Source organism: Parambassis ranga, chromosome 9, assembly GCF_900634625.1.
Source record: "Parambassis ranga chromosome 9, fParRan2.1, whole genome shotgun sequence".
NCBI lineage: Eukaryota > Metazoa > Chordata > Actinopteri > Ambassidae > Parambassis > Parambassis ranga.
In genome coordinates this window covers 16,647,634-16,655,591 of record NC_041030.1, presented here as the reverse complement: position 1 = coordinate 16,655,591, position 7,958 = coordinate 16,647,634, and positions in this window count along the sequence as shown.

The following is a 7,958-nucleotide window of genomic DNA, read 5'->3' as shown; positions in this document are numbered from 1 at the left end:
AATACATTAGCAGTCACTGGTAATAATTTATTTTATTTGCACTGTTTTCTGTAAAGTTTAAACAGAATGTGTGTGTTAATTGGTGCGCTTAGTATATCTGGAGAGATAAGGCCGTCTGTGTCTAGTGTTTGTGCCACATTGGGTAGTTTCTCACAATAACACCGTTATCTGTTAAAGAAAAGTGAAGTTATTTCATCAAAACGTCAAACTTTTCCTTTAAGAACACTCGCTTCCTCTCCTGTGTTCCCACTAAGGGACCTTTTATCTTTTTAAGGCTGTCACAGTAAAATCTGACTTTGCTCTTATACCTGTCCTGGTGCAGTCAGAAAATAAAAGCAGCATGGGATGGAGACAGCAGGGCACAGAGAGAACAGATTATAACCTCAGCATAGATTGCATGCCGGTGTAATCCCAGACTCCTCTGGAACATCAGAATTGATCTGCTGAAAGGGTTGAGCTCACACCGAGCAGCATGAAAAGAGGATTTTCTGTTTTTGGATTTATTTATGTAAAAAAAAAGTGATTCATAATTCTTAATACCTGTGTGTGTGTGTTTGTGTAAATACATAGCAGCTCTCAGCAGCTTTCTACTAAAAATGCCCCTGCTGTACTCCTATAGTGTTTAAATGTCTGAAGTGCAGCGTGTCTAATGCAGCTGCAGGGTCACCTAATAGAGCCACAGTTTCAGATAAGGGAAGAAGAAGAGTGTGCCTGCAGATGCAGAGCAGAGGAAAGAGATGGGACTGTCATCTTAGGAAGTAACCGATAAAACAAAGTGACAGTGCAGCCATTTAAGCTGCCTCAATATTTAATTAACCGCTGCCACGCAGGTTAAGATTAATTGCGTCCTGGAACAGAGCGAACCTGATTGGGGGTTTCCACAGTTTTCAAACTGCAGAATCAGATATGCGTCATCATAATGACAGAGCTGTAAGGCTGAGTTATACTGAGCACATTCAGACAAAATCAGGCCAGCCTGACAATGAGTCTTTGAATCAGAGCTCACAGAGGGTCCATAAACTTTCATTCTATTTAAAACCATAACGTTTTTATCATACTGAGTTATATATTTTTGAAAGTCTTTAGTTTAGTTTTGTTGATGATCACAGAGAGCTATAGATCTTCAAATCACCTTTGGACAGAGTATGAGTGGTTGTGTCCAGACATGAGAGTGGTATTGATCATCTCATCTTACTCCCAGCAGCAGAGGCAATAAGCATATTTCCCAAAATGACAACCCTTAGAGATTTCCAGTGTGGGATGCCACCTGCAGCTGTGGAGCTCTAGAAGTGATTCAGTTAATTGGTCACAGACGTTTAGAGGCCCTTTGGTGTCACGATTACTTCTTCAGAGAGAGAGAGAGTTTCTGAAAACAGTTTCACATAGGGAGTCTCTGCTTCTCTGCTTACTACACCTAGTGAGTTTAACAAATGAAATTATGAAAACAAAACATTTGTCCTGACAGAGCCAACATGATCTCATGTTGCTGTTTGTTCTTGACTCTGGTCAGACTGATTTATATGTTAATGCAGGTGTAGCCTGTTGTGTTCCTGTGAACTCTGTGTCTACAGTATTATCATGAGGCTGCATTCTTGCATCGTTCTGACTCACTCCTCTCTCTCTCTTCTGTCTCTGTCTGGCCTTTAAATTGCTTTCTGGAGGCAGGGGATTTTGGCCAGGGAGATAAGGGGAACGGGATGAAACACTCTCTCAGGCTGTCTATCTCTGTCTCTGTCTCTCTCTCTCTCTCTGAGGCAGGGGGAGTCCAGTGACATGGTACATTTACTGAGACAGAGGAGAGAGCAGGTTATTCTCGCTCATCCCTCGGGTCAGCAAGGCCGAGGAGACGCCGCCGAGCTCTTTTAAAGTCATTTCAATCCACAATCAGCCTTATCAGCACCAAAACAAACCGCTTCTGGATGAAGGATGTCGGAGCGTACAGTAGATTCTCAATGTATATGCTGTATACAGCACAGTTGCAGCAGAATGGCGGTAAACAGATTTTTGTTTTGTGGGTTTCTCTCCTCTTGTCAGTCAGTCCTGAAGGGTCAATCCCAACTCCCTGACATTCTCTTACATAAGCCCTCAGCTCTCTGCTGTCTCTCCACAAGTGAAGGTTGCATGGATTATTGATGGCAGCACAGAGTGAGCAGGGCTGCACATGGCAAGGATACACCAGTCACACACACCGTGCATGATCGTCCTATCAGATATTATTCCTTCTATTGCAGAGATGTTGATGATGTTTGAGGACGAGGGGGATTCCCTCCTCACAAATCTACCACTGGCACAACTGCATCAAAATCTCACCCTCACCCCCTCTTCCCTGAGCTTTGGTTTTACACAGTGTACCTCACAGTTGACACACATGTATTTCTGACTTTGCTGCGCATGTTGAAGTCATCCCCGCATGGATTAGCATATTAATGGGATGTCCTCTTTGTCCCCGTTTTCTGTCACTCAGATTTCACAGCAGCAGGGGAGATGACTGGGGAGAAACATGGAGGATTGTGGCGTCGGCTTGGGATTCACACCTGAGTGTGATTAGTACAGGTGGGACCAAAACAGGTCTGGTTTTGATGTGTTCACTGATTTTTTTTTTTTTGATCACCTCATTTTAAAACATGAAAAAATGAGTTCCACACATACACAGGTGGTTATCCTGCCTCTTATAATGGACTGATGTGGGAACTTATTTAGGAAATGGAAGTGTTCAATGGTGGAAAATACATACTTTTAATCTAATTTTGCCATGAATTAAATATATGTAAGTCAATTTAATCGATGATTTTCCAAGTCTAGAGTTGGATGGGACCACTCACATGTCTGTCACATACAAAGAGTTTAATTAAAATTCATCAAAGATGTGTACATGGATAATAATATAGATCTTCAGTTGCTGCTGTTTGTTTCTGGGTAGTGATGTTGCAGTGTCCTTTTCTAGCAATGCGACAAACAAGTGATTTATTTTGCTCTAGTTACACATGAACCATCATCTGAAACATATTTTAAAAATATTCTTCCTCTCTAATCTTTTCCTTGCTCCCCCTCATAATCTCATCTTTGTCCCTCTATGTCCGGGGATACCGCCGTTCGCTACTTAGCAACTGTTTCCACGGCTACAAAGTTGCTCCCTGTCTCACCCCCACCTCGCCTCCACAGTAAGTCACCAGTGTCCCTCTGCTGCTCTGCGTCCACTTCCCAAAGCCTGGTGATGAAACGAGTGTCGCCGATGCCTTTCAGCCGCCTCAGTTGAACCTGACTGAGCTCCCTGCTGGGCTCCTCTGTGTTTGTTTGTCCTAGGAGGGCAGTGGAGAGTGTATTGATGAATGTGACAACCTTTTACCAATTACACCCACTTCTCCCTTGTTGTCCTGCTGTTGTCCTTGTAGACAGAGTGTCAGTGTGCTCGGAGACCATACAGCTCAGCACTAATGTCACAGAGATGAATTACACTTCATTGTCCGCACTTTCCCAGTCAACTGTTCATGTTTCTGACTGTCATTCACACACACACACACACACTCAGGAGGAGGGCAGAGGAATGTTAGGCTGTGTAAAAACAAGTCCACAGAGACACAAAGAGAGTAACAGAGTAATATACATTAAAGGCTGCTGGGTATATTCAGACATGGATGCAAGCATTGGAGCTACAGGAAGATCTATTTATATCACTACTAAAAATAGACATTCTTCTCCATAGAAACATGAAATCCTTCTGAGGGGTGAATTACTCTCAAGCTGCTGCTGGTGTGTGTGTGTGTGTGATGTTCTTTAGTTTCTTCCAAAGGTGAAGGCAAATTACCGACTGTATCATTCCTGTAGCTGTGCATCTCTTTCTTGGGGAATCTCCCTCCTCTCTCTCTCAGCCTGCAGCAGACAGGATTTAACCCCCCCCCCCCCCATATTCACCACATCTTCCTGCCTTCACGGTGATGGGCTTTAAGCTGACAGGCGTGGTGAAGATTCATGCCCATTAGCTTACAGTAGCAAAAAGGGGGAAGTGTGTGAATCCGTGGTTAATGTGCTGTGGGAGGGAACCATCTAGATGATGTGGGAAAAGACAAACTGACATGAAAATGTCAGCAATAAGCCACGTTCAAACATTAAATAGCCAAAGGACACATGAATCATGTGTGAAAGGTTAGCAGGTAGGATGTTTTTAAGTTGACTGTAGTGTGTTTAGCTTGTAAAATAACCTGACCCAGGAAGCAGGAAACTGTGATGTTACAAAGTCAAGGTAAAAGTGTGGTCTTCTCCTTTCCTTAGCCTCTCACACGTCTCAGATTAATTGATAAATGTTAGTAACAGTAAATCGACTGATTGATGCAATTGATAACTGATTATCTCAGTACAGTAGCACCTGTTTTGCTAATAGAGCTGTGGTATATATGGCAGAGAGTGAATCATTGTTTTCTTGCAGCACATATTTGGGCAGGCATGAGGGTCTGAGTGATGAGGAAAAGGTAGATGGGGTATGAACCAGCAACTGGTTTATGGATGCTCAGGGTCAGAGGAATAGTGATTGGTGATTGCTGGTTCTGGTAAAAGGTGGTCGGGTGTTGTGTGTAACTGCAGACTGATCAGAGCTGGACCATGGAGCACTGGAGGAGGTGGCCTAGAAGAATCCTTTTTTTGTGATCTGTGTTCACCTGAATAGGAGATGGCAGCAGGATGCATTGCTGGTGGTGCAGAGCTCAGTGTGATGCTCTGGGCAATGCCCTGCTGGGGATCATTGGCAGTCAGATGGATGCACACCACCATTGTTGCAGACCACATGCACTCCTTTGTGGCATCAGACACTGGTGGTATGAATGTTGTGGTTGATTGTTGGTCGGTTATATTGAGTTACATGTTGGACAAAATGATGCAGGACTGTCAATGTGGGTTCATCACTCGATACAATTACCCTCCTCTGTGAGCTGTGAAAACTGCTGAGCTGGTCGTAGTGGGATTAGATGTGAGATCAAAGTGAACAAGATTTAAATGACTTTTTCATAATGGTTCAAAGGGTGCCCACAGCATGTGAGGAGGTACTGCGTGTTTAGGTGTGAAAATGTGAATCATGGTGCACTTTGGTGTTAAAGAGCACAGAATATTAGGTTTTGCTTTCATTTGTCGTCTTTGCTACACACAAAAAGCCTGACTGAGTGTTTTACGCTCCTGTAGTGAAGGATCAGTATGCCTTTTCTTCCTTTGCACCATATTTGCTCAGTATATATATAAGAAGAAGAAATACGAAGAGATAAAGATCATAATTTCTTCTACCACTGTAATTTCTTCACACACACTTTGCACATTGTCTTTCACATCACGTGTCCCTCTTGTAAGGCCACTCTCCTCTTCAGCAGAGCCCGCGGATGTCCTTGGGGGTTTACCAGCATCAGACTCCACCATCAGATACCACACACACACCCCACTGGGATCAGAGAGCCACTGTCAATGTTGAACAAGCGTGGATTCCATCTTGTTTATTCTGTGGAGTTCAGATAGAGCTGACCCCTGGCACTGATTGTTTGTCCTGCTGAGCCATCCTCTCTGATAACTGTTATCCTTCATTGCTGTGCTGAATGTGTGTGTGTGAAAGGTTCAGATATTGAACCTGAATGGTTTCAACCAAGAAATAAGATGAAGGGTTAAAGGTTTTGTCCGTCTTTACCACTTCACTGGTCCCTAAACGATGCTCACCCAATGAGAGAGTTATTTAAGCAGTTGTTTGTGTCGGTGAACATGCTGTGTGTTACACAAAGTGAGCGTGGCAGAGATAAAGTGAAGGAGAAGCGGAGATGGAGGGGGAGATAATGTGAGCTGACAGATTTGAGATTATAAAAAAATCCAGTTGGTTAAAGTCACTTTAGAGATAACAGCTTTAAGATGAGATTTATAACTTTCTGCTGACCTCCTGATGTTTCCACACCAAAAACATCCTCTGAATATTTCTGCCACTAGACCACAGAATTTTGAGAAGCTCTGTTTGTTTTACATATTATGTCTAAGCACTGAACACTGTCTAAACACTGTTCTGCAACAAGCACTAAAAGAAAGAAGTGATGCTCTGGAAACATTTTCTTTAGGGTTTCAGTGTTGATAATATGATGAAGATGCTTTTTTGTTTGTTTTAATTTGCTAGTTCATTTCTTTTCAGTTGGTGTGTGTTGAGCTTCCTCGTGTCGATAATCTGCATTGATGTTTGATTTAATTCAACACTGTTGTGCTGAATTGTGACTTGAAATGCGAAAAGCATAAATCTTTGTGTAATCAGGAAGCTGCAGGTATTGATTTCTTGTCTGCGCTTTGCGTCAGCAGCCCCAGGTGATGATTTGACTCTTTTCTGTTTAACACCAGCCACCCAGGATAATTCCCTCTAAGAGTATATACAACAGGAATTAAGTCTGACTGTGTGCAGCGTCCCGTGGAAACACGTGGAAACGTGTGCTCGGCTTTGGTGGCTAATAGTAAGCAGTTTTATTAGACAGATGGCCTTTCCTCCTTCATCCTGCCGGCTATTTACATTTCTTGGCTGTTCATTATGCAATCAACGTGATGCGCGAGGATGCTTGACCTGGCTTGATTGCTATTTAGCATGTTACTACAGACTCGCTGGCTCTCTCTCTGCTCTGGGCGGCTTCACACAGAGCCAAGGCTGCCTAAATCGATTCAGTTCCTCACCGTGCACGCATCAGATTCTCCAGCAGAGCTTTAATTGCATTTCTGTACCAATAACTGTCATGACGTCATCTTGTACAGTGTGTGCACACACAGACATATGTAGAAGACCTGCCTCTTCTTGTTGGCTTGTGACCCACCTCAACAAACAGTAACATTGTTGTTATTTACATGAGCTGCAGCTGTCTGCTACTTCCACATTTTATTCCGCTTTGTTGCTTTGTTAGCATACAGCTCCACTACAACTGGCTTTTACGCAACAGGCTAATCAGACATTAATTAGACAGTGTGTTAGATCAGCTTGTCTGATCTCAGAGGGAGGAGTTGTACAGTTTGATGGCCACAGGAAGGAATGACCTCCTGTGGCGCTCAGTGGTGCATTTTAGAGGGATCAGTCTGGCACTGAAAGTACTCCTGCACCTCAGCAGTTCATTGTGGAGAGGATGGAAGCTGTTCTCCAGGATCCCCCGCAGCTTAGACAGCATCCTTCTGTCTGACACTGCTGTCAAGGAGTCCAGATCCACCCCCACAACATCACCAGCCCTTCTCATGAGTCCGTCTGTGTCCGTTGTTCTCAGTCTGCTGCCCCAGCACACAACAACAAACAAAATCACACTGGCAGCCACAGACTCATAAAACATCCTCAGCATGGTCCGACACATGTTCAAGGACCAGAGCCTCCTCAGAAAGAGGAGGCTTTGGCCCTACTTGTAGAGGGCTTCAGTGTTCTTAATCCAGTCAAGTTTATTGTCCAAAAACAGGTCCACCACCAGCTCCTTGATCTTTGTCACATTGAGCAGGTGATGGTTCTGCTCACCCCACTTGACAAAGGTGTCCACCACAGTCCTGTACTCAGACTCATCACCCTTGCCGATACATCCAACTATGGCATCAGAAAACTTCTAGAGGGTGAAGAGGAAGGGAGAGAGGACTGTCCCTTGTGGGGCTGCTGATCACTGTGTCTGATGCACATACTGTCGTCTGCCAGTTATTCTGGCCACAATAGACACAAGTGGGAGTATTGCAGTTATTGGAGTAAGTCAGAAAACATGACCCTTACAGTGCTCGCTGGCTTGTTCAGGTGCACGTAGACATTTTCAGTAGGTAGATAATGGCCTCTTCAACTCCCATCTGGGGCTGGTAGGTGAACCGGACGGGGTCTAGGTGAGACCTAACAGTAGGCTGGAGTTGCTCCAGAATGAGTCTCCAGGGCTTTCAGGATGTGTGATGTCAGCACCACCGGTCGGTACTCCTCCAGGGCACCACCAGGCTGTGGTGTCTTCGGCACCAGG